The sequence below is a fragment of the Cupressus sempervirens genome, chromosome 4 (assembly GCF_028749045.1).
Source record: "Cupressus sempervirens isolate cs-2001-9-10 chromosome 4, ASM2874904v1, whole genome shotgun sequence".
In the NCBI taxonomy this organism is placed as follows: Eukaryota; Viridiplantae; Streptophyta; class Pinopsida; order Cupressales; family Cupressaceae; genus Cupressus; species Cupressus sempervirens.
In genome coordinates, this window is record NC_143121.1 from 416,814,750 (window position 1) to 416,842,085 (window position 27,336).

At 38.7% G+C, this 27,336-nt stretch overlaps 1 protein-coding gene across 12 annotated transcripts in view; it reads right to left on the reverse strand.

The window, feature by feature from the left end:
* The window catches only part of LOC149561814 (pterin-4-alpha-carbinolamine dehydratase 2, mitochondrial-like), a 251,085-nt gene that overhangs the window by 205,103 nt on the left and 18,646 nt on the right, over window positions 1-27,336 (reverse strand). The window lies entirely within an intron of this gene.

The window sequence follows — 27,336 nt, forward strand, 5'->3', positions numbered from 1 at the left end:
ATTCATGGTGTCTCTAGGGAAGCTACTCAAGATACATAGTGTGCAAAGTTGGACTGAAGACAAATGTAATGTCCCCTACTTAATGTGACCATCAGGATCAATAGATTAGCCTATAACAGGAGCTTTTGTAGGTTAATGAAGTGATTAGGGAGCTCATTTGGCAGTATTTTCAGGAGCTACTATTACTAATAAGTCAGTGGCAATCAAGTGATATGGAAATTTCCAGTGTTCGGCTTGGTGGATTTGGTTGAGCTCTTTCCAACAAGCTATCATACATGGTATTTTGAATTCAACTCTTATATGATTTTAATACTGAAGTTAATTTATTTTATTATCAAGTGATAATTAAATAAAAGACTTATCAAGTCACTTTATTATAAAGTTGTTTTAAAAAGGTGTTTCTCATTTATCCCACATTGCTTATGCAAATGAAGTCAACTTCTTGGAGGACTTTATAATTCTTTTGGCTAGAATGAGTTGGGATATGCTTGGATGATATTACTATTATGCTATTAGATTTCTGGGAAATCTAATTGTTGAGCTTAAAGGATGAAATCCCACTTTGCTAGTATTTCTCTTTGCTGTTGAAAGACAGAGTCAAGAGGATTATCGGGTGTTTTCATTCAGGGAACACAATGGGATTTATTGGTGATTTTACACATAATTTAGCTCTGAAGTTCAAGTCATGCAGCCATGAATAGTGTTTGCTACAATGCGTGTGAATAGTGTTTTCGCTACAATACCGTGAATAGTGTTTTTGCTACAGTGCGCGTGAACAATGTTTTGCTATAGTGTGCGCGAATAGTGTTTTTGCTACAGTACCATGAATAGTGATTTTGCTACAGTACTGTGAGTAGTAATTTTGCTACATGGACATGAATAGTGAAATTGCTACAATGTCGTGAATAGTGCTTCTATAGTGCACAAACAGTGTTGCCTTAGTTTCTTGTCCATTCTCGCCAGTTAAAGGTTGGGGCACTGTCATTTGATCTACAGATCACTACAGCATCTACTTCCAGGTTCCTTCTATCATACTGTTCATTTTAGGCATCGTAATTGTTAAATACTAGTTTGAATATTTGTTGCAGCCTATAAGGCAATTGTATGTGAACATTTCTATCCCAAAATCAATATTTTATCAGCAAATAAGGAGGTTCTGGACTTTGCGTATTTATTGTTGTATGTTTGCTAAGTGTTTGTCAAAATGCCATGTTGAAAATAGCACTCTAATTAATAATACTTAGTAGTCTGCAAGTCTCCTCAAAAAAACAAAAAAGGGGCGGTTACCACAACAAATCCAAAAAAGGTGAGGGTAATTGTTGAAATGGAAGTCCCAATCGATGTGACAAGAGTCAAGTCTTTCTCATACACATTGGGTACTATCGGAAGTTCAGAGAGAACTTACTAGACGCCTCCTACGCTTTGGACAAGCTGACAAAGAAAGCCAAGTTGTACACCTGGGAGTCCACACAAGAAGGCTTTTAAGTATAGAAGACAAGAGTGGTGCTTGCACCCATCTTGGCACACCCAAATGGGGATAAAGAATTCCATGTCCATGTGGATGCCTCTGAGTACGTCATTGATGCCACACTAGCACAGATGGGAGGGAGCATGGACTCGATCATCCCATCTACTTTGCAAGAAGATTATTATCTAAGGCAAAGAAACATTAGAGCACAATAGAGAGGAAAGCTCTTGAGATGGTGTACACCTTGCAAAAGTTCCACTACTAACTACTAATGACTTCGTTCACATTTTACGTGGACCACCAGGCGCTTATGTACTTGGTCAACAAACCTATTGTTTAAGGGAGAGTTAGTAGGTGGCTCCTCCTAGTGTAGCAATTCAATTTCACAATTATTGTACCGCCAGGAAAAAGCCACATAATTGTCAACCAACTGTCCACAATTAAGTTTAAGAAGCTACCAATGGTAGTGAAGGACTTCACAATTCTCACCTCTTTCACATAGCTTTACTACCCTCGTGGTACACTAGTATCAAGGAGTACCTATCAAGCTCACAGTTCCTCTAGGATATACCATTGGGAGAAAAAATAAAGTTAGTCCTAAGAAACATTCTAGTTGATCAAAGGTTTGCTCTACAAGATGGGACTTGACCAACTTCTAAGGACGTGTGTCATGCAAGAAGAGGTTCAAGGTGTTCTAAGCGAGGCACACGAGGATCTATGGGAGCAAACATGGGCCCAGACACTACAGCTCGTAAAGTATTGTTGGCGGGTTTGAGGCGGCCTACTCTATACAATGATGCTCGATAATGGAAGTCAAGTGTAGTACTTATCAAAGGGTTGTAAAAACACTGAAGACAAATTTCATGCCCTTAAACCCCTCCCATGAGTAGGAGTTGTTTAAGTGATGGGGACTAGACTTTATTGGACCTCAAGACCAATCATGCACATAGGTATCAATATTTTGTTATGGCGACGGAGTATTTGATGAAATGGATTGAAGCATGAGCTCTACCAAACAACTCAACTTTGAGTACAAGAAGGTACATATACGAGCAAATCATCACTCAATTCGACATTCTAATCCAAATGTATAGCGATCAAGGAGGGCACTTCGTGAACCATGTGATCCAACTATTAACAACCAAGTTCAAGATCTTTCACTCACTGTCAAGTCCCTACCACCCAAGTACAAATGGGCAAGTTGAAGCCACCAACAAGATATTGGTCTTGATGATTTACCAGTTGTGTGGAATTAAACAAGAGGACTGGAAGGAGAAACTATGGCTAGTGTTATGGGCCTACCGAACGACATACAAAGTCACAACTAGCCAAGCACCATTCCAATTGATGTATGACAAAGAAGTAATTGTACCAGTTGAATTCATGGTACCAAGTCTATGCATAGTAGTGGAGAAATGGTTGGGCAATATGGAAAGCCTAAGGGAGTGGATGTACACATTGAATAAGCTTAATGAACAAAGAATGATGGCCCAATGAGCCACCAAGGCAACCCAATAGCAATGAAAACTATGGCATGATAAGCACACTCGACAAATGGAGCTCACTCCAAGTCAATGATCTTGAAGTATAATGGGCATAATAAGATAAAACCAGAGAAGTTCAAAGTTCAATTGTTGGCGGCCCCTACATAATTCAAGAGGTCAAAGTTAATCAAGAAGTAAAGTTGTCAACTCTAGATAGTCAACTAGTTGTAGACCCCACGAATGGATCGAAGTTGAAGTCGTATTATGAAAGGAGACATCAAGGTAACAGGATTCAATCTGCATAACTGGACTAGAGGTAATTATTATTTTTTTTAAATGGAAAAAAAAAAAAAGAGAGAGAGAGAAAACTCACCATACAGTTTGAGCACCGTACAGCATAGTCATTGTACAGCAAGGACAACATACAAATGACTACCATATAGAGGTGACAAGAAATGAAAACATATCATTGTATAATGGGGAAAAAAAGAAGGCCCATGGGAAAAACAAAAAGTATACAGTAATAAAAAGAAAGACACATGGAGAGGGAAAAAAAACACCATACTATAGGTGATGACCGTAGTAATCGCATAAAAGACTGCACGAGAAAACACTTGGCAACGAAGGAAGCACAAATTCAAGCCAACAAGGAAACAAAGACCAAGCATAGGAGAGCAAAGATTCATAAGCAAGAAAAGCCTGAAGCATCACCTATGACCTATACACAATGGTGTGGGGAAGACTGCAATTGAGCAAACATATAGCACTATATGACCCTACAACCAAAAAGGACAAATCTGAGAAAGAAGATAACTAAAAGTTGTACGCATTAAAAGAAGGAAAAAAGGGCCCGCACAAAAATCATATAGACAACGCACAACGATGAGAAAAGAAAAAAACATAGTACACACCATTAAGGTTATATGACGTGAATGGAGGAAATTGGATGAGATATATGCATAAATCGTACAATAGAAGGGATTTTGAGGGGTGACGAGAATGAGACAACATGACAAGGAGAAAACCAAGATTACTCAAAGGAAAGCAGTTGCCAAGATCCACAACTGTACGATATAGGCCCAATTAGAGCACCATTGGATTCAAATAATTCTGAAGGAGTCAACAGACCATTGTTGTTGATTTGCATAACTATTTCATTGAAACCTTTGGGGGTAAAGCATTGGCATTTTTTTGTCCCACTAACGATTATCACTGGGAATGTTATATTGTGAGATGCGCATTGAAGACATTGACCGTACGGATGGATAGGATATTTCATTTAAATGTAGTATGGAGCAGCAGTACCAATAGGGTTTATATTATATTTAATTGGTACCCCAAGGCGACAAAAGTTAATTGATGGACTCACAAAAAGGCAACTAGACAAATTAGTTACAACAATTACCTAGCACAATGGCATCACCTTCAACAATGGACAAAGGATCAAAAACATTAACCTTGGCAATAAATGTTGCAGGCAGAACAGATTCTGGTAAGACTGCGAAGGGAAAACAAACGCTGCCAAAAAATTTAGACACAAATGCAGATGAATGAGGTGACGATGGATACAAATACCTTAGAGGGTTTAAATGGCATTTAGTGTAGAAAGTGGTGATAAGAGAACTTAGACGACCACTATAAAAGACTCCCTCCAACGTGCACAAGCACAGTGAGCCATCCACATGCCAGTCTTTTCTATCAAAGATTTTGTTGTACCACTATGAAACATGGTTGAGACCTATGATAGGCACAGACGACAACAATGTTTGATTACCAACAATGCAAGATTACAATCTGACTTTCAATCACTGCATTCATTGGCGTATTTGGTATTCTAGGACCAAAGGGCGAAAAGATTGATAAGGTAACAAAGATGACAACTGAACAGACACTATCGGATGATGTGTCAAGATGATTTGGTGCACACGTGATGAGACACTCTGACACATGAGTAAAGGGTGGGGTCTGAAAGAACCACTTCTTGCATAAGATAAGTGGAGGTGTCTACTGGTTGTTTCGAAAAGTCAACTTACAAAAACCTATCATGCGTTGGATATAGTGATGACACAAATTGCTTTGATGAACAAGCTAAGGAACGACACACTATACAACTGGGCCTTTGTACTAGCAAACATGATTGAGAACTTTATGACCCTATAGCATAGGACTTTCTACATGCACCATCACGTCATTGGGCTATTTCTAAAGGTTGTATGAACAGTAGTATTGCCCCACCTACACGAATTGGTTTCGCAAGGTTGCGTTCACCCCTCCCAACCGCCTAATTTCTATTAATTGCATTTAGACACCTTGGGAGTTGGTGATGATGTTCAGTCTAGTAAGAAACACAAGCACCACATAATCATTTCAGACACAAAGTCAAACACAGATAGTGAGAGTGACACCAATGGCAAGGAGGATCCAAGGGATATGTCAAGCGCGAGCAAAGGAACTGAGGAGAGAATTGCCTGACCAAGGGTGAGGCACTGGACTCGGAGGGTAAGTAGAGGTGTCGATTGGATGTTTTGAAGAGACAACTTACAAAAGCTAGTCGTGTTTTAGATATAGTGTTGGCACAAATTTCTTTGACAAATGGGTTGAGGAACAACACACCATACAATTGGGCCTCTGTACTAATAAACATGATGGAGGAGTTTATGACCTTATAGCATAGGACTTTCTACATGCCCATCATTCCATTGGGATCTTTCTAGAGGTTGTACGAACACTAGTATCACCCCACCTACACGAGTTGGTTTTGCAAGGTCATGTTCACCCCTCTCAACCACTTAATTTCTATTAATTGCATTGAGACACTTTCAGAGGTGGCAGCGATGTTCAGTCAAATAAGGAGCGCAAGCGCCACATAGTTGTGTCAGAGACAGAACCAAACACAGATAGTGAGGAGGGTGACACCAAAAGCCAGGAGGAGTCAAGGGATACGTCAAGGGCATGTAGAGGAAGTTTTCGAATGGTGAGCCGAGGAGAGAGCTCCCCAACCAAGGGAGATGCATTGGACTCGGAGGTCGGAGGTAAGGACCCTTCAAAAGTTGTACTAGTATCAAGCACCCCTACGCCCTAGGTAGGACATACACAAACAAATGTTTTGCTCTAGCTCTTCTTTCTAGGGGCAATCAATTGATTCCATCTATCTTGTTGGGGGGTAACAATGGAAGCCTTACCCTGACTAAGGTTTGGGGAGTTGTAGGAACTAGTCACCTTGACACCTCCGAGTACTAGCACTACGGTTGTAGATACAAAACAATAGTTGAGAGTTCCACCAAAGGTTGGAGAGTCTACAGCGTAGCAATTGAGCCTAAGCTGGTAGAGGTGATTGAGACAGAGGTGGTAGAGGCTATAAAGTAGCCATCAAGAGAGGAGTTGTTGAGAGATGATAGAGTTCAAATGTTGGAGAATGCAGGTACTGAGTTGGAAGCTCTAGCCCTAGCAACAACCATGGATGCTTGGCTCACCAACTTCTCGCTTACCCCCATGGTACATGTCGTACCCACACCCTATTCACCACGGTAGTAGGTACTTGTGTCTCTCAAGATTGTGGATTTGGAGGAGGGGAGTTCACATTTGAGGTTGCTGGAGATAGATCCCCTTTATGACAGGTGTACGAGGGAAGGAGTCTGAGGGCAAATTCATACATCCATCTAGCACAAGGTATATGAGAGTCACCATGAGTCTAGTGGCCTTGACCAATACTTGCAGATATGAGAATTAGGTGCACAAAAAATAGTAGCCTATGCTCGATTACAAGCCCACGAAGTGGTAGATCAAGCTATAGACAATTATTGGCATTTACTATAGGAGGTCGCACTGAGGAGTTTTTTCAATGTTTTGAGTCTCGAGGATGGCTTGCTACGTAGATCCTTGTGATGCTGGAAGACTGGAGCCCATGGGGGAGAATCATATCCACTCTTTGTTGAGGAGGTTTGCGCAGGCATTTCTGAGAGGGCTATGACAAGCTCGAGAGGACCCAACACGTAGCATTAGGGACTGAGGCCACGTGGATTGCAACTATGAGAGCTCAAAAGGAGTTGGCCACTCAACTCGAAATGGTAGACGAATTGGCTCTACACAGAGCTCAATTGGCAATATTGGAGGAACACTTGGGTCAAGAGAGGGTTGAAAGAGAAGCAATGGTAAAGTAGTTATATAATGAGAGGGTTAAGCGGGTGTTGGTGGAGACTTGCCTTGTTGCATCTTTGGAGGAGACAGACAAGCAACATAAGGAGGTTTTGGAGGCGGTGTTTATGGTAAGCCTACTCGAGAGAGACGAATGTTAGCCGAGAGGATTTGAGGCTACAGATGGAGCAAGTTTACTAGTTGACAGATCAGTTAGTAGCCTCAACAACACCTCCTACACCTTCCTCATTAGGGACACGCCCTCGTCCACTACTTCTTGATTTTTGTTTTGTCTAGTTATAAGATACCCTTTTGTTATGTATTGTCCGAAGAGGACTTTCTTTTTTTCTTTTTTTCTTTTTTCTTTTTTTTAGGGGGGTGGGGGGATGATGTCGAGTAAGTAGCATTTGTTAATCAAAGCATTGTTGTCAAGGGGTCGACAGTTGCTTGCAGCTGCCAATGGTTAACACTACGCACCTCTATATATACATTGTACTTACCTTCGGGTTGGGTATTATGATCTGATTTCATGTCATTGTGTGGTAATAATACTGTCTCTATGATATATTATAATGATTTTGAAAGTAAAGAATAAACAATTTTGAGTTCTCACAAATACTTTGTTATTGCTTACTGTTATGTTTCATATACATTCTATTCAGTTATGAAAATAGACCCTACAGGGCATACACCAATGCTCAATACCTCATCCAAATGCTATAAGTGCTCTGTTGTCAATAAAATTAGATGTTATTAATAGTTGTTAGTTTGTCCCAAGGATAGGTAATTTGGATTAGTGGTTTGAGTTGGTCGCAGCAATTGGTAGTGGCAACCCTTTGACACTTATGTATCACATGTACTTGAGTCTGAGAATAATCATCATGGTGGAATAATAATTATGTTACCGTTATGAGTGCGTCTGATATATTGTTGTAAACATTTTCTGATATTAATGAAGAATGTTATAATGTCCCAACTATTACGGTTAACTTGGGACAAATATTACCTACAAAACAAATGTCAAAATTAAACAATATTAAGTCTAAATATATTATTCTACCCTCTATCTTAACCCCAAACCTTAAAGACGTCTCCAGGTCAGCATTACTAACCCTCTTGAGGATCTCTAGGTCTTGAACAATATATCATTGCTTGTAGTACCATCCTCTGTTACTTCTTCATCTTCCTGGGAGTGCTCGCTCTAAGGTTCTTCCTAGAAGTAACCTCTATCCAAGGCCCTTAAACATATGCACATGTTGACTTCAACAGAATATTTCAGCCTTAAAGAATATATCATCCTCACTCATGTTGGTTAGATGGAGATTAACCTCACTAACATTAAGGAGGTGCTGCCATATTAAGATCACTCTCTTCCCTCGAAAAGGACTCTCTTGATCTTAAACCTTTAACTATTAAGTCATGTGCTATCCATTTAGAATTCCACATAACATATACATATATGTATATATGTATATGTATATGTATAAATTATCCATAAGCATAATGCATGAACATAAATGAATTCATATATATGATTAAACAAATATAATTCATAAACATAATTCACAAACATACCTTCCTTTCCTTCCTCTTTGTCTGGTCGACGTGGCTCTATCCTTGGTTGGCCCACGATAAATTCCTCTTAATTTACTAACTTAACTCTATATTTAATTGGCTCTTCAAAATTATTTTTTACTTTTTGGTGCTGGTCCATTTTACCTTTTATGACAAACATATAATAATATCTTGGTCTTTATGCTTAGACCAAATTCCTTAGAATGTGGTCAAGTTTTATATTTGAATGGTCATAATTGAAGTTATCCACCCAATATGTAATCTACTAACATATATTATATGCCTCTTCCTTGTATTGATGTTTTCTTCTCCTTCACTATAGTCCTTCCTTGTTGAGAAATGAGGATTGCTTGCAGATGTAATTGCATTGTCTGTAAAATATATGTTTCCAATGGTAGCGATATCACTCTCATTTATATTAAGGAAGAGACATGGGGAGACATGTCTCCTCATGAGACATGTCTATCCATTATTATCTAATTAATATGATAACAAATGATAAATTTAATAATATTATATTATATATATGTGCACTTTAGTCTCATAGTCTATCCAACTGAAGCTACCAAACATTAACACTCCCTCTTAGCTAGGGAGGATAAACGCATGACCATATATTACCTCAATGTAATTTAAAGATATTGGGAGTAATGGCCTCCAAAATGTCAACTCATTTGACATTCACCATGTACTCTTTGAGCAATGGCCTCCTAAATGTTGAGTTGCAAGATATTCACCAAAACTGTGAGTAATGGCCTCCTGAATGTCAACTCATTTGATATTCACCAAGTACTTTGTGTAATGGCCTCCTGAACATTAATTTGCATAACATTCACCATGTACCCAAAATGTTCATAAGGTATGTGCACACACATTCTCATAATGCTTACCATATGAACATCCACCATGAAAAGTATAATATATCATGATCTTCATAGACATCGTAAGATATCTATCATAATAGAAAATTAAGTTATTGTAAGGTTGTCACTTTTCAATAACTTTTGCAATTACAAGTGACATTTTTTGGAAGTCGTCACTTCCTTGTGATGTACACCAGGGGTAGGCCCATTAAAATCACATAGTCATAAGGTATATTCACGAAGCACAGTCCTCTTGACTGCTACAATTGATCACTGGAGAATCCATCTCAACATGTTTTACTCCCTCTGAATAATCGATATGATTGAGGTCATTGAAAGTTGATTGAATCATATCCTCCATCTACTCCCTCTCTTTCAAGGTTGCCTCTAATGAAATGTCAAGCTCGCCCTGAATCTCAATCAATCTCGCTTTTCCTGCAAGACTATTCTCAAGGGAAAAGATCAAGACAAATAACTGTTATAATAAAAAACACTTTTAATAATTATTCTCAACAATAATATTATTGTATTTTAATTATAAGAAAATTAGAAATTCTATTCTAATGTTCAATGTAATTATTAATATATTTATGCTTACCTTGATAATAATCCCTTTATTTTCTTGACAATCGAACTTTACTTACTATAATCTCAAGGGTTGGTGACCTTTTGCCCTCCACCATTTTTCCCAATAACATTCCCTGGCTTCTTTCATCAACCAATCTTTCATATGTTGTGAGTTTTCTCCTCCAAGATGTTGTCTTGTGTATACTAGCACCGTAGAATTAATTGCCCAACTTCATAGATTTCATATGCGCACGGGCTGGAAAAAAAGCACGAGGATTCTGTCAAATACATTGGCATCATTGTTGTGGGATTCAACTTTTCTACATGTCAATATAGCCACTTTGTTTTCACATCGTGTGAGTTTGGTTCAAGGATTGTTTGGTCTACTTTCAATATTCCCCTTTGCCTTATTATATGAGACATCGCCTATATTTTTTATTTTGCTTATCACGTACCCCTCTTATATGGCTTGTTTCATGTGGTTGACTAGTTAGATACCTTATCAACGTGAGATCAAGCGTTGCCTTGCATGTTGCTCTCTATGCCAAATTTGTCCCTATGTTTCCTTATATGTATTCAGTGTATGTATTGGTGGGTGATTTGTTCAATACCCACGCACATTTTACTATGCCTTCGAGCTTCTAGTTGTTATGTCCGCTATGTGATTTTCATTGACACCCTCTCATAATGTTTGACGAATGATATTTTATGAAATGCATTAATGTGTTAGCCAATGTAATATCGACATATCTATAAAAAATTAACTTTCCTTTTGCAAGTGTTACCTTATGGAATGTGCTTGTCTATACATGTACTTCCCTCATGAATAGTGTTCCTTGTCCCATCTATACCCAAGGTGGATGCTCCAGTTGATTTCCTATGTTTTTGTATGTACTGTGCAAGAAGATCGTCTTCCTCGGGAGTCCATGAGCCTCTCTTGAGACTCACTTTCTATCAACAAGGAGTTTGCCTCATTTCAATTGCTAACCCTGAATAATTCCATGAATTATTTACATCCGCAGCTATCCTAATCACGGTATCTCAGTCTAAATATTAAGGTAAATTCATGTAATATTGCTTTCCAACTATGAATCCTAAAGTTGCAATATCTTTTGCATTTCTAAATATAATATTAACCTTCCTTTGGTGACGTGTAATGTCTCCCCTTTCCAAGGGCAACTATGTACAGCCGACTCTTTCTCTTAATTTCATTCGTTGTGAATGCCAAGATGCTTCCAATCGCTATTCTCATTGGCAGGAATTAACCTTTATTTCTGTTCTAATTCTTCGTTGATATCTTCCTCCTAGGCTTTGTTTTTATTTGATTTACATCTACAAGTAAGGCTCTGATACCATGTTGAGAAATGAGGATAGCTTGCAGATGTAATTGCATTGTCTGTAAGGTATATGTTTTCCAATGGCAGCAATATCACTCTCATTTATATTAAGGAAGAGACATGGGGAGACATGTCTCCTCATGAGACATGTCTATCCATTATTGTCTAATTAATATGATAACAAATGATAATTTAATAATATTATATTATATTATATATATATATATGCACTTTAGTCTCATAGTTTATCCAACTGAAGCTACCAAACATTAACATTCCCTACTATGTGTGGTATCCTATCGTATGCAATTATATATTTTATCTTCATTTTCCTCTGTCGATCTTGTTGACTCTCCGCTTGTCTTTCCCTCTTTTATTCGCTGGTTATTGTTTTATGTATTTGCTGCTTTCTTTCTGTTGATGCCTTCTTTTGCATAGATAGCTTCTTGTTTTATTCCCTTTTCCCCTTATAAAGAAAAAATCTATAAATATACATGCAATTAAATGTTACGTTCTAAAGACATGGCTTATGCCACGTCACAGTTAATCGATGATATTTTATTAATACAATCTTAGCTCCTCACTTATCGAGTTAGCTATTCTTGATATCTTGATAACTAGCTTGTGAAGCTGGCTTAGTCTTCTAACTAATGTTGCTTATTCCCAACGAAGGTCTCCCAAAAGTGTTTGTGTTGAAGTACGCTGTTAGAGTTTAATTGATATATGTATTAATTATAGGGTGTTTTGAGGAAGGTTGCAATGCTCGAGCCTTAGCATCATGGGCTTATACAGTCTATTCCTAAGTGGCAAGGGTGGGTGTTTTTTGGACAGTTCCCTCTCCATTTCATAGTGCATGCTTATGCTCAATGTTGGTGTCATATATCTTTTCATGTACATTTCTTTGTATAAGTAAACTTGTCTCATCATCACCAACTCTATAGAATTTGTTATAATATAAATCTAGTGTTACATAGAAGCATTTCTCATATAGGTTCCTTGTATTTTAAGAATAACAAATTTGTTCTATTGTAGATCTATATTGTACTCATAATATTTATTCATTTATCAATGTTTAATTGTCATCATATCTAATCATTTGTTATCATCCAATGTCTACTTTAGCATTCGATTGAGAATTAATATAATATTAAGAATTGATTTTTACAAAGAATGCTTTCATATTTTTTTTCACCACTCTAATATTGTACTATTAATATTCAAATTTAGATATTAAAATAATATTTATCTTTTATTATTATTCATTATTAAATATTTTGTCTCAATAGAGACCATTGTCTTTATCTTTTTATGGGGATAAGACAAATGCCTAGCAGTAAGAGCCCTACAGGCTCACACTACTGCAATGTTTGGCGATGTTTTTTTGTTATTTGTAGTTTTTGTTTTTTGATTTTTTTCTGGCAATATGCCAACATATGATTTTTCGGAATTTTTAAATTATATATGAAATGCATAAAACAAACCAGTAGACAACTACAAATAATGCCAGGACAAATTGAATGTTTCATAAGTATTGTTTAGCTATAAAACTCTTGCAAACTAATATAATAATTTTCAGAAATGAAGTAAACTCAATGAAGAACCTTGATCTTGCAGCACCCAAATGCCAAACTCTCAGACGTTGCAGCCTTTAACCGCTGCCAGCTAGAATCTATAACGCTGCTACAAGAAGTGATAGGCATTCCAATTAAGGCAGACCAATCCGCTTATAAGGAGATTGCAGCTAACATAAACAGGCACAAGTGCCAACCTGTATAGTGCAGATGCTGCCTCTAAAACCCACAGCCTCTACTTGGAATATGGCCGCCCAAACAAAGGTGCAAATGCAGGCTTCAAAAGCCCAATTGCAGCTGGAAATCGTTGGCCTTCAAGCAACAGTAAATACAGTATGAAGGAAAGCAAAACCACACCCCAACAGGGTATAAATCGCAGCTCAAGTAATTCCCAAAAAATGGCTAACAACAGTCTTCCAAATAACAGCAAACTCATGCCAAAATGAAGGAGATAATTGGCATCAAAAACTGTCATCAAAATGCAGCAAGATAATGGATAATTTTGGTATACAGCAGCACCAAAATACCAATCAGTATAATCAGAATTGATCTCAGAAATTTAGAGGCACAGTTTACCATGTGTTTCAATCGTTCAAAGTTCAAACCATTAGAGCAATCAATCCTCACAAACACTTGATGAAAACCTTCAGCTAAAATTCACAAGCAATAAAAATCAATATGCAAGAATGGATCCCTTTCCTTCATGAAGTCTCTTTTATAATATCAAATGCAACTTGGCTTCTCCAATACACTTTTCATTGGTGATGCTTCATTAATACACCTTTTAATTAGAAGCTTTCAATTTTGAATAAATAACTCCCAAGCTAAAAGCTTCATGAAGACACTTTGCACTTAAAAGGCTTCTTCAACATACCATCAAATTATAACAATATAATGATAAAGTCATTTATTAAGATAGTCTTAATAAACAACTCATAACACGAAGCTCCATTTATTGATCCAATCCACTATTGATGATGCCAAACATCAAGTTCCTCCACTGCACTGCTAAAAATATTAATTGCCCATAATTAACTTACTATAAATAGCAAGTCAATCGACATAGACCCCCAAGACTATATGTCATCTCACGAGGGTCACAATGATGAACTGACCTCTCCCAGCTACAGGAACCTACTAAAAATGGGAACATTAAAGTCCTCCTTCCTCAAGATTGCTTGTGCTCAAGAAATCACAATCCAATAACACATCGAACCCAAACCTCCACCAAGATCCCATGGAAAAATGTGTGTGATGTCCCTATCATCACCAAATAACCCATGTAAATACAACATCATCTATGTAAACAACATAGTCTATAGAACTATATTCAACACCAATGTTGGTGACATAGAAACTGAAACATCACAAGGAAGCAACTCAATAGGAAGTCCAAATTTGCCCCCTTTATTTGTGCCAACTAAGTTATCATGCTAAACATAAGACTTGGCATAGACAAACTCTGCAACTAGTAAATATCCTATACATGGGGGTCGAATGTGAAATAGTACACTCCTCATCATATTCACCTTATTGAACTCCTAAGCAAAACCTGTCTAAAATGCTGTAAGGACTAACTGAGATCATGATGCATCAATGGAATCCCAAATAACATCCTCACTCATCACCCGAGGGAGACCAACATCAGCCTCAAATAGTGGATTGTCATATAACAGAGTGACATCCATATCAAATAGAGGATTGTTCACAAAGTGAACTACACTCATATGTTGGTCTAAACTAGGTAGTTGTATACTGTGGGAGACATGACGTGTAACCTGCTCCACTTGAGTTGTATCATGCATCTATAAATCCCCACTATCCACTACACAAATAAAGATAGTACGTAAACTCCCTTCTGGAATACCCTACAACACATACCTCCTACCCAAGTGCTCAAACTTCATCTCCATTGTGTGCACAATAAGGAAACACTCCTCAGTGTCCTGTATCCATCGCATCCCTAGCACAATATCCATCCTTCCCAAGTAGACCACATAGAAATCTGACTGCAACTCATAATCACCAAGAAATAAAAGGTGATGTCGTAACCTCCTAGTATAGGTAAATGTGTAGCCATTTGCCACTCTGACTCGAAACCCAGGAAACATTGCCGCCTAAAGACCACATCAACTAACAAAACTCTCATGCGTGAAATTATGTGTGGCTCAAGTGTCTAGCATGGAGTGCAATGATGTCCTCCTATCAGTCCCCACATTCAAAAAGCGGAGGGAAGTGGTACAGCAGTAGATAACACTATAGCAAACAGCCTGGCCCTAGGTCTAGTAGGAATCCCCCGATCAACATCATCTAAACCAACATACTGTGAAGATTCAACCTAAACCTCATCAGAGTACACCCACATAGAATGGTTTGCCCCTTCTTCAAGCCTCAAAGAACAAAAGTGTCCTTTGTCATAAGGTCATTTGCACCAATAGCAAAGGTGTCTCCTCAAATCCTCATGTGATGCTTCGTCATTCTTCCTAGCTGATTTTCTTTTTTCAACAGTAATCGGTGGGTGCTCCTCGTTTGCATGTAGACTAGTAGTTCTAGGTTGTGCTTGCTTATTGGGAGATGAAAGCTCCGTGCTCCTAGCCTTCTTGATGGCCCTCTATAGAAAAGGCAGATCAATTGCCTTAAGCCACTCTCTGAGTGGCTCCTATAACCCCTCTGTAAAAAGCATAACCAAGCATTTCTCTATCACATTGGGAACCATGACAGAGTGTCTCAAAAAATCACTCATAAAAGACTCTAGGCTACCTATCTATCTAAGCTGAGCAAGATCTCGAAAGTAGTCTTTAGATCCTTTTGATCAGATCTCTCTATCAATCTATCAACAAACTCTTCGTAAGATGTAATCTGGTCATGATGTAAAGTGGTCAATCCATGATACTACCAATCATGAGCTACTCCATCTAGATGCAGCACAACAAAGCAAATGGCATCCTCCTCAGTCATGGGATGCAGTGCTAGATAAGTATTGAACTTATAAACCCAAGCTCATGTTGTAACCTTGCTAGTGCCATCAAAGAGGGCCAAGGTCATCTTGTCGATTATCTCTTTCAAATTCGTCTGTCTAGGCCTCTGGCTCTCAAGTGCAGGCCTACCTCTAGTGCGCTCTCACTTCTATAGGAGAAATCTATCAAAAGTTCAGATTCTACTTGATGGCCTAAAGAAGAGCATTCCACTCAACATAGTGAGCAACAACATCATCTACAAATGGCATAACCTTAGTCTTAGTACTAACCACATCAACCTCGGGTCTCTGAAAAGTAGGCTACTACAGCCTATCATAAACACCAGTATATCTAGTCCTATCAATCTTGTCATCAACTCCAATCCGGTCCTCAACTCTAATCCTGTCCAACTCTAAACTTGTCATTTACCTTAAACCTGTGTGAACTGACAGAATCACTCCTAGTACCTCTCTCCCTACTTCGGCCTCTAGGGAGTGTAATGCGTTGCGATGTATCAAATAGCCACTGCAGCACATCGGCAACATGGTGCTAACCATGTGGAAGGTCTCTCATTGTCTCCCTAAATCAATATCAAAACCAATGTCAGCATCTTTATAACCTATACAACCTGAACCTCCTAACCACCAACACCCCTATCACCTATGTTGCCAAACTCTATCGCAGGCTCTCCATCTCCAGGTGCAGAATTACGACCTCTACGGGTGTAGTACATACCAAGTATGAATCTTTGTGCCGTGTTGAAACCCAATTCCCTACAAGCTTGCAGGAAACCGCTTTGATACCACTATAAGAGCCCTACTGGCTCACACTACTACAATGTTGTGTGATGCTTTTTTGTTTTTCGTAGTTTTTGGTTTTTTGGAATTTGACTTTTTTGCAATATACGATTTTTTGAATTTGCAAATATATATGAAATGTGAAAAACAAACCAATAGACAACTACAAATAATGCCAGGACAAATTGTATGTTTCAGAATTATTGCTTTTCTATAAAACTCTTGCAAACTAATATAATAATTTTCAGAAATGAAGTAAACTCAACGAAGAACCTGGATAGAGCAATAATGTTGGAATTACAATATGATCTCCCAACGTCCAAATGGCCAACTCTTAGATAAGATAAGATAATGATATTAATGTCCAACAATAGACCAACTAAAAGGTCCAAGGGACTGGAAGATACAACAGGGATGAAGAGCAACCCAGCAGGAGCACCAAACAGTGTCCAAGAAAGAACAAACAAGAAAGTAAAGAAAGGAAACAACCCACAAATGAGAGGACTAAACATACTTTCTCGGTAAAAAGAAATCCATCACCGAAGGATAGGGCCTGGAAGACCAAGAATATGGGCCCGTCTCTAAGTAGCACTGGAGATAGGGTTTCCCTGTCTCATAAATCCACAATGAGGTCTAATAGATCTGGTATGTCCAAAGACGGGTGTAGCTAGCGGCCCCTAGAGGGTGACATGGATCGGGAAAGAGGCAGTGATTAGCTGATCTGAGGCCTGACTCTAAGGAGATATAAGTTGTAAAGTGTGGTCACAGAGCTACAAAGTCTCCCAGAGGTAGAGTGCTAAACATTGATGGTCAAAATAACTGAAGAAGGTCAAAAGTGATTTGCAATCTCCGAATAAACAGTGGAACCTACCTCTGATCTCATCGTATATGGAGAAATTGAAGATAAAATGGATCTCAATCTCAGTCTCCAATAAAGTACAAAGGCAGAAAATCCGGTTATCTCTGTTCAAATGGTGATCTGTCTAGCATCGAAGCCGGTCAGAACTGACTCTGAAAAGACCCTAAGGAGATGTGGAGGGCATTACTCCAACACCGGCTCAAGCAGAAGGAATGCACAATAATCTCGTCACGGATTTCTAAAAAGTGCTCATAATAAAAGGCCATCCGCAACGTAGACTCCCATGAGGGTTAATCCAAGTCGTGATGATGTACTATTTGTATATGTCAAGTCTAACGTGCCCATTCAACTCCTGCTACAAGGGGAGGAGATGGGCGGGAGCATCTAATGAGAACTGGTGGGAGACAATCAATGTCAATCCCAATCAAGCTCAATAATGCAGTGGCCTAGGTATACCAGCAACAAGCTTTGGGCATTTAAACAGAGTTGGCAATATCAACAAAGGAGAAATATGCGAGGTAGGAGTATCTGTGGCAACCATCCACGGAGTCCGCAAAGCCCCTGAGACGGTGAAGGAACTAGATCAAATCGAAAATGGTGCTAAGCCTGAAAGAGTGAGCCCCAAACTCAGCCAAAATAATATATTGCAGCCTTCAACTGCTGCCAGCTAAAATCTATGATGTTGCTACAGAAAGTGATATGGAGCCCAATTAAGGCAGACCTATCTACCTATAAGGAGATCGCAGCTAGTATAAACAGGCCCAAATGCCTGTATAGTGCAGACGCTGCCTCTAAAACTGACAGCCTCTGCGGGGAAGATGGTTGCCCAAATGAAGGTGCAAATGCAGGCTTCAAGCGCCCAATTGCAGCATGAAATTGATGGCTTCAAGCAACAGTAAATACAGTATGAAGGCATGAAAAACTACGGCCAGACAGGGTATAAAATGCAGCTCCAGTAATTCCCCAAAAATGGCTAGCAATGGACTTCCAAATAGCAGCAAACTCATATCCAAAATGATGAAATGATTGGCATCAAAAATTCTGATCGAAATGCAGCGAGATGATAATTTTAGTATATAGAAGCACCAAAATTCCAATCAGTATAATCAGAATTGATCTCATAAATTTAGAGCACAATTTACCATGTGTTTTAACGGTTCAAAGCACAACCCAAAAGAGGAATCAGTCCACACAAACCCTTGATGAAAAGCTTCAACCAAAATTCATAAGTAATAAAAATCAATATGCAAGAATGAATCCTTTTCCTTCATGAAGTCTCTTTTATAATACCAAATGCAACTTGGCTTCTCCAATGCACTTCTCATTAAAGATGCTTCATCAATACACCTTTCAATTAGAAGCTTTCAATTTTGAATTAATAACTCCCAAGCTAAAATCTTCATGAAGACACTTTTTGCTTAAAAGGTTTTCTTCAACACACCATCGAATTATAACACTATAATGATAAAGTCATTTATTAAGACAGTCTTAATAAACAACTTATAACATAAAGCTCCATTAATTGACCCAATCCAATAGTGATGATGCCAAACATCATGTCCCTCGATTGCACTACTAAAAATAGTAATCACTTACAATTGACTTACTATAAGTAGCAAGTCAACCAACAGAGACCTTCAAAACTATATGCCATCTCACGAGGGTAATAGTGATGGGCTGACATCTCCCAGCTATAAGAACTTGCTAAGATGACATAGTAGTTGAGGGTAGTAGCCGCAATGAAGAATAGGGAGAATCAACGACAACAAATTCTTTGGAGGTTTGAAATGAACAAGTGAAGGGAGGCAGAAGAGAGGGACAAGAGTAGAAGACAAGGCACTTTCAAACCCTTCAAAGAAAAACAATTGATGCCAAATCTTCTCAATTAAAATAAAAGTAGTAAGGAGCATATAGATGCCTTTAAGGCCATCCAAAGGTCCTTAAGACTAGAAGAACAATTCGAGCGTGGACGAAGACTGAAAAGACTTTCTAAGGGACGACCGAATGGAAGGTTGCTTGTGGGGAACTAAGGAGGCGCCACAGCAAGTGAACCAATCGGAGATGCAAGGTATTGTACAGAGGAGGGATACCATACCAACAGTGAAGAAGTAAATGGTGGCAGACTACTAGAAGAAATTAGAAACCGGTTGGGAAACCTCACACTCAAACCACGGGAGGAGTTAGACGAGGCCTGAGGAGAAGGAGAAGAGGTCAAGGTCAGAAGTTCAAGGGATACTAGTGCAGCCACAAATTTTGGAGGGACGCATTGTAATATGTTGCAGGTAGACGAAGAGGCAAAAAAGGACTTGTTCCCACCGGAGTAAGAAGAGTATACGGAGGGGGAGGTCCGAGTGAATGAAAAACTAATGCACCAATTTGACAAGGAGAAACCAATTCGGTACAAGCCTTCACTACAAATTACAAATCTCAATGACAATGAGAGCCCCAAAAACACACTAGTGGGGGGTGACTAGAATCCAATCTTGAAGGCTGCAGCGTTCAAAATCTTTATGGAATATAAAGATGTGTTTGCATGGACATATAAAGATCTGAAGGGCATACCTCCAAAGTTATGCCTACACTACATCCTATTGGTACCTACGGTCGTACCAATATGGAAAAGACTCTACCAAATGAACAAGAATTATGTTGCAAGGTTTAATGAAGAGATAGAACGCAAGCTTGATGCAAGTATCATTTTAAGATTTCAAACAAGCAACTGGGTGGCCTCCATCGTCATATTGTTAAAGAAAGAAACGAATCAGATCCGTATATGTGCAGACTTTGGGTGCCTCAATGTTGTCACAATCAAGGATCCCTTCCCCATTCCATTTACGGACAACATCCTCGAGGAAGTTGTAGGCATGAAATCTATTCATTTATGGATGGACCATCCAGGTACAATCAAATATCCATCACAGCAAAAGATAAATTAAAGGCAACATTTTTGGTGTTGGATGGTGTCAATGCCTACGATTCGGACTATGTAATGCGCCAGCCACATCCCAGAGGATAATCCTGTATATATTTGGCAAAATGTTTGTGGGCAACTTCAGGCGTTCTTGGATGACTGGTCCAGCTACAACACTCAGGATACACACTCGATAGCTCTTGAGGAGTGGATGGAAAGATAAGAAAGAGCGAGATTGGCACTAAATCCCAAAAAAGTGTCGATTTATGGTACCACAAGGAAAGTTGCTCAAGCAAATCATGGGTAAATCGGACTAAAGACTGACCCAAACAAAGTATGGGTAATTGTGGAGACGAAACCCTCGCCAAAAATCACAGGATTAAAGTTGTTCCTTAAGCACATTGGGTATTATAGGAGATTTATCAAAATAATTGCCCAAGTCTCATACCCGCTGGATAAGTTGGCACAAAAAGGCGAACCATAAGCGTCGGGGAGGACACAAGCGGAAGATTTTTTAGAACTAAAGACCACAAAAGTAGGTATACCAATCTTAGCGTATCTAATAGGGAAAAAGAGTTCCATGTCCATGTAGATGCGTCAAGCTTTGCTATTGGGGCCACCCTGGCTCAGGTGGGATACCATGGGTTAGACCAATCCATTTATTTAACCAATAGTTATTCTCAAAGGCAGAAAAGAATTATAGCGCGACCCAAAGGGAGGCATTTGGAATGGTGTATGTCGTTCAGAAGTTCCAACACTATCTATTGGTAACCCTATTCAAATTCTACATGGAGTACCAAGCGTTGATCTACCTACACAACAAACCCATCATCCAGGGGAGGGTAAGTAGGTGGTTGCTCCTATTACAAGAGTTTATGTTTACAATCATCATAAGACCAGGTAAGAGCCATGTAATCATGGCCCAACTCTCCTAAATTAAGTCTGGAGAACCACCTGAGGGGATTAATGATGACTTCCTTTACGTCCACCGATTGCATATTGCAATGTTGCCTGCATGGTACACGAGTATCGATGAGTATATATTCACAACATAGTTTCTGCGCAATATGCCACCCGACAAGAGGAGGAAGCTTGTCCTTAGGACTAGAATTTTCCAATTGATAAAAGGGTTGTATAAAATGGGACCTGATGAGGTGTTGCAAAGATGTGTTATGTAGGAAGAAGTACCAAGAATTCTCAAGCACACAAAGGGCCAACAAGTGGACACATGACCTAACACAACTGCACGAATGTATCGCTTTTAGGTTTGTGGTGCCCTACACTATGCACTGACCTGATGGAGTGGTTCGTGGGCTGCAAAACTTGCCAAAGAGCCAAGAAACCATTAAAGAGGGACTTTATGCCTCTAAACCGTACGCAATCACAAGAACTATTTAAATGTTGGCGACTAGATTTCATTGAACCACTAAAGGTCAACAAAGCACGAAGATGCAGATATATTGTGATAGCACCTTAATTTCTCATGAAATGGGTAAAAGTGTGGACTATACCCAATAACTCGGCACTTAGTACAACAAGGTTCATTTTTTAACAAGTCATTACACACTCAGGCATCTCGATACAATTGACAAGTGACCAAGAGGGCCATTTTGTAAATCACATCATCAAGTTGTTGACCTTAAAATTCAATTTTTTTATTCCTTGTTGAATCCCTACTACCCGAGAGTAAATGGCCAAACCAAGGCCACAAAAAAGATTTGGTGTAGGTGCTCTATAAATCGTGAAGGGTAGAACAGGAGGATTGGGAGAAGTTACCCTCAATATTGTGGGCCTACTGCACAACCTATAAGGTGACCACAAGGCAAACACCATTTCAACTAATGTATGTCAAGAAGCCATCGTACTTGTTGAATTCATGGTATCAAGCCTCAGGCTAGCCATCGAGAATTGGTTTGGCGGCATGGAGAGCATAAGAGAAAGACTGTATGCATTAAACAAACTGAATGAATGTTAGATGATGGCATTAGTAGGCGACAAAGGTATCCCAATAGTGGAGAACAATGTGGCATGACAAGCATTTGAGGCAAATGTAGTTCATTCCTGAACAACTTGTATTTAAGTATAAGGGGCAAAATGAAATAAAGCCAAGGAAATCAAGGTTAGGTGACTGGGTCCCTACAAAGTGCCTAAAATTGCGAAGAATAGAGCAATCAAGTTATAGATGCTATATGGACAGGGCATTCCAAACATGGTGAGTGGGTCTAAATTGAAACCATAACATGAACGGCAACGGAGAGATGAAGGGCGACTCTGTTCAATTGGCAATGCACCATAAGAGGTAACTTTTAGTATTAAAAAAAAAGAGAAGAGAAAAAGAAAAACTTACTATCGTACGGTAGCCACACTATATGGGTGGTTGTAGTGGTCGTAAAATGGTCAAACTATACTGGTGGTTGTCACCATACGGTGGTACCACCAAATGTGTGCCTACAGTTACCATGCAATGGTCAAACTATACGGGTGGTTACTTCCACTTTACGACCATTGACGGTGAAGGAGATTACATTTGTATGGTGTTGCCATGCGTGCCCATGGGAAAAGGTCATAGGAGATCAAAATATATAACAAAAATGAAGAGCCATGTCCTTCATAAAACACTGTACAAAGTTAAGGGTAGGCTAGCACTTGGAGAAACCATCCAAGTGTGAGTATGACAGGAAGGAGACAACTCACTTGTACGCAATTAATATGTACCTATGCTGATATAAGGGAACATTTGGTAAATTGTGCTAAGTACCGATGATTATAGCTTGGAAGCATCCAAGTAGTCATGTCCCTGTTTTTGGCAAGACTACGCAGTTGATGGAGTTAGCTCATCATAGCAACTCTCATGAGCTAACAAGTTGTTTTGGGGGTCCCAGCTGTGGACTTACTATTTTAGTATTTTTAGTAGGTCTATTCTTGGCAGTTGTTATTTTTGGCAGTGCAGTGGGTGGCTTTGACAGTTGATTGTCACTTGCAGTAAACATGGTTATTAATTTTATGAGCTCTTGTTTATTTATTTATTATTAAGTTGCATTATTATAATAATGTTTTGCAGTAAACATGGTTATTAATTTTATGAGCTCTTGTTTATTTATTCATTATTAAGTTGCATTATTATAATAATGTTTATATTATTATAATAATGTTTATATTATTATAATAATGACTTTAAGAGACATTTCAAAAAAGCATGTTGGAAAGTTTCTAGTGTTGAGTTCTTTTGGGAAACTTCCACAATTTCTGAAGTAGAGTTTTTTAGGAAGCTTTGGCCAACGAAAGGTTATAAATGAGAGCTCATTTCATTGGAAAAAGCATGTTTGATTATATATTTGTTTTTTGTGCCTTAGTGGCTTTTCCTGATTTCTGACTTGTGAACCCTCGCTAAAGTATAAGGGTCTCGTTTGAGAAGTTCTTGACAATTGTGATGAAATATACAATTGGTCAATATTCTCCTACTACATTCTTGTTACTAAGGAGAACAATCTGGAATGTTATATTTTCCTTGCTCATAACTTTTGGTTGCGGGTTTGAAGGATTTTCCCTAGGTCTTCATTTACAATTGTGCTGAGGTAAACAATTGTAGAATTCTCCAACTGTGTCTACTGTGGCTGGGAGATTCTGATAGGGATCAGCTCTTGAATTGTGGAGTTTATATTTCTTTACTATGAGACCACATTGGTGAACGTTTTAATTCTAGAGGTCTGTTTTCTGGCAGCTGTAAGTAAGAGGAGATTGGACGGCAACATTACATTGGTCCTAATTTTGCCTTTACCCCTTGCGTTTTGTAATGTCCCCGTTTTGGAGGTAATTTGATTTAATTAATTTAACTAATTAAGTTATCCAAAATAATAAATATTTTATGAGGATGACTAATTAATTATTTTAATTAAATAACTAAGTGGTATTAAGTTAATTATTTATAAAGTTATCAAATTAATAAATATTAAAAAGGTAACTATATATTTAATTAATTTAATAAAGTGACTTGAATTATAAAATATTTTATAAAGTCACTTAATAAATAAAATAATGTTCTAAAATTTTCTAGAGAAAGTGGAGAAAAAAGAATAAATAGGCATCCTGGGCTTCATTCTCACCAAGCAGATCTGATGTTGTTGTTGTTGTTGTTTCATTTTGTGGAGCCTAGGGTTTTTGCAGATTACTTATTTGTCATAGGAAATGAAAACTTCCTATTGATAGCAATTTTGAGGGTGTGAAATATCACTTGAATTATTGCAGCTGGGAGGAAGATACTTCAGTCTTCTATTTATGCTTCATTGCAGAAAACCTAGTGGCCTTTGGCCAAGTTTTTGGTATAGGACGAATTGGAGCATCATTGGAGGATATTTTGGCACCTTCATTCTTCAATGTTGCACATTTTGAGGGACGAATTCATTGTTGGGGAATTCTGATTGAAAGATTAGAATTTGCAGTCATATATCAGCTCCTTAGAGAAATTCGAATTTATTCATGGAGGTTTTATATGGTGTTGACTTCTCTTGAGGAGGGAGGCACTTGAATGTAGAGGATTAGGCGACTTAGTTGGGAGCATAAGGAGGTCAAAAATCATTGCAGAATATTTAATATTGCAAATCAGACCAGAACAGGGGCAATTGGACATGAAGGCATAAATAAATTCATAGAAATTCATAAACACAATTTTGGCACATGGGTATTTGGGCAATCACCTTCTTGAAGCTTGGCAATGATGATGGACAATAGAAATTGAAGGTTGCAGCTGTTGTATGTTTTATCCTGGAGGTCTGAAAGTCACAGTAGGGGCGGCCATTAAAGGAATTCGATTTTATTCAAGGAAGAGTCTTTGTGTTGGTTTTTTGCTTGCTACATCAGCTCATCCTCAAGGCGTCACCACTCCTCCCAGGTTCCCTTTGATTGTCATTCAATTAGCATAGCATACTAAGAGCTATAGTTTCAGCTGTAGATTTGCATTGTAATTTGCCAAGAGTCTTGGCTATTTTAAAATCAGCATTGTATTTGGAAGATATTTGCAATCAAGGAGTAATAAGTGATTGTTGTTGTGCAATTAAATATCATAGTAGTCAGCATTAGATTTTGCATGCCAATTGTATGACGAAAAGTCAATTGGCTGTAGGTGGTTAGTTTGATGTTAGAATTCATTATTATGCATAGAAAGGATATAAAGGACTTGCATAAGCATCCTAGGTGTTTGATAGAATCATTTAGTAGTGAACTTCAAGTAATTCTTGCAATGACAAGTGCTGTTAAAAGTTATTGAAGCAAACTGAAATGTTATATCAGTCATATGACTCTTGTATGCAAGTGTTTGACAAAGTTACCAAGGCCAAATATCAGAAGTTTTCAATCAGATTTGAGCAAGGACATTACAGTGGTATCAGAGCTAGATCCTGCCATCTTGAGGGTTTAGCAATCACATGCAGCCACCCAGATTCTACACGCCCAGGCAGCCAGACGCCATGGGTGACAGGCAAGAGCGTAGCCCACCAAGAGACAATAGGAATGAAGATCAGGAAACAAGGGAATTTTACAGAGCAATGGTTACAAGAGAAGAGCGGATGGCTGAGGCTTTGCAAGCACTCACCACTGTGGTTGAGCGCATGAACACATAGGACAGACGGAATTAGGAGCAAGCGGATAATAGGAGTGCAATGGGATCACCTAGAGTTCATAGAACTCCTTCCAAAACAGCAAATAGGCCTACACGACTCACCTTCTTGAGGGAAGAATGTGCAGTAGAAGAGAATGTTGAAGATGTGGAGGAGCCTACCTTTGCTGATGTATATATGGCTGCTCATGATGAATGGCAACAATTGACACCAGGAGCTCGAGAGCTTATGCACGTTGATCATTTTGTACAAACGAGGATGGACTACTATAGGTCCCGACAGGAGAGGAGACCCCGAAATCAAAATAAGGATCTCAAGCAGGCTATTAATAAGCTTACATTACCTATGTTTGATGGAAGTGGCAAATGTACTGCACAGTCATGGATTAATAAGTTGGATACTTTCTTGGCTCTTCAACCCATGACAAAAGAGGAAGCCATCAAGTATGCTACTTTGCATTTGGAAGTAGCAGCACACGAATGGTGGTATCATGGATTGGTTACGTTGCAGCATAATCAGATTACATCTTATCAGGAGTTTTTGGATAGATTGGTGGAACGCTTTGACAAGAAAGACCCAGAATCATACTTCAGAGATTTGGCTCAACTCAAGCAAGTTGGGAGTTTGGAGAATTACATTGGGGACTTTCAATGATTGTCAGTAATGGTTTCCAATATCTTAGAGAGACGACTGGTAGTGTTATTCATGAAGGGCTTATTAGAGCCTATGAGAGGATGGATAAAAGCATTTGATCCTCCTACTCTTCAGGAGGCAATGAAGAAGGCTGGGAGCATGGAGTTTGCAGCACCAAAGAGCAAGAGCTTGTATAAGGAAATCTCTTCAACAAGCAATGAGACTCCCAACAATCAGACAAGAAAAAGAAATCAGCACCTATGATGGATGAGGAGACACGAGAAGAGTTGAGGAAGAAGAAATTATGCTATTGGTGTAAGGAGCCTTACAACAAGGATCATGATTGTCCTTTGCGGCCTAAGGGCAAGGCGAACCATTCCATGTGGGCATATTTTGAGGACTCTGATTCTGATGAAGTTGATCGGCAAGTTGCTTCAGAACTTAATCAAGGTGAGGAGACTTCTGCTCCCACGGCATATATTGCCAATGTTCAGGATGAGACTGCATTCAAGTTCAGGGGGACAATTGATGGACAGAATTGCATCGCCTGGTGCGACACATAACTTTA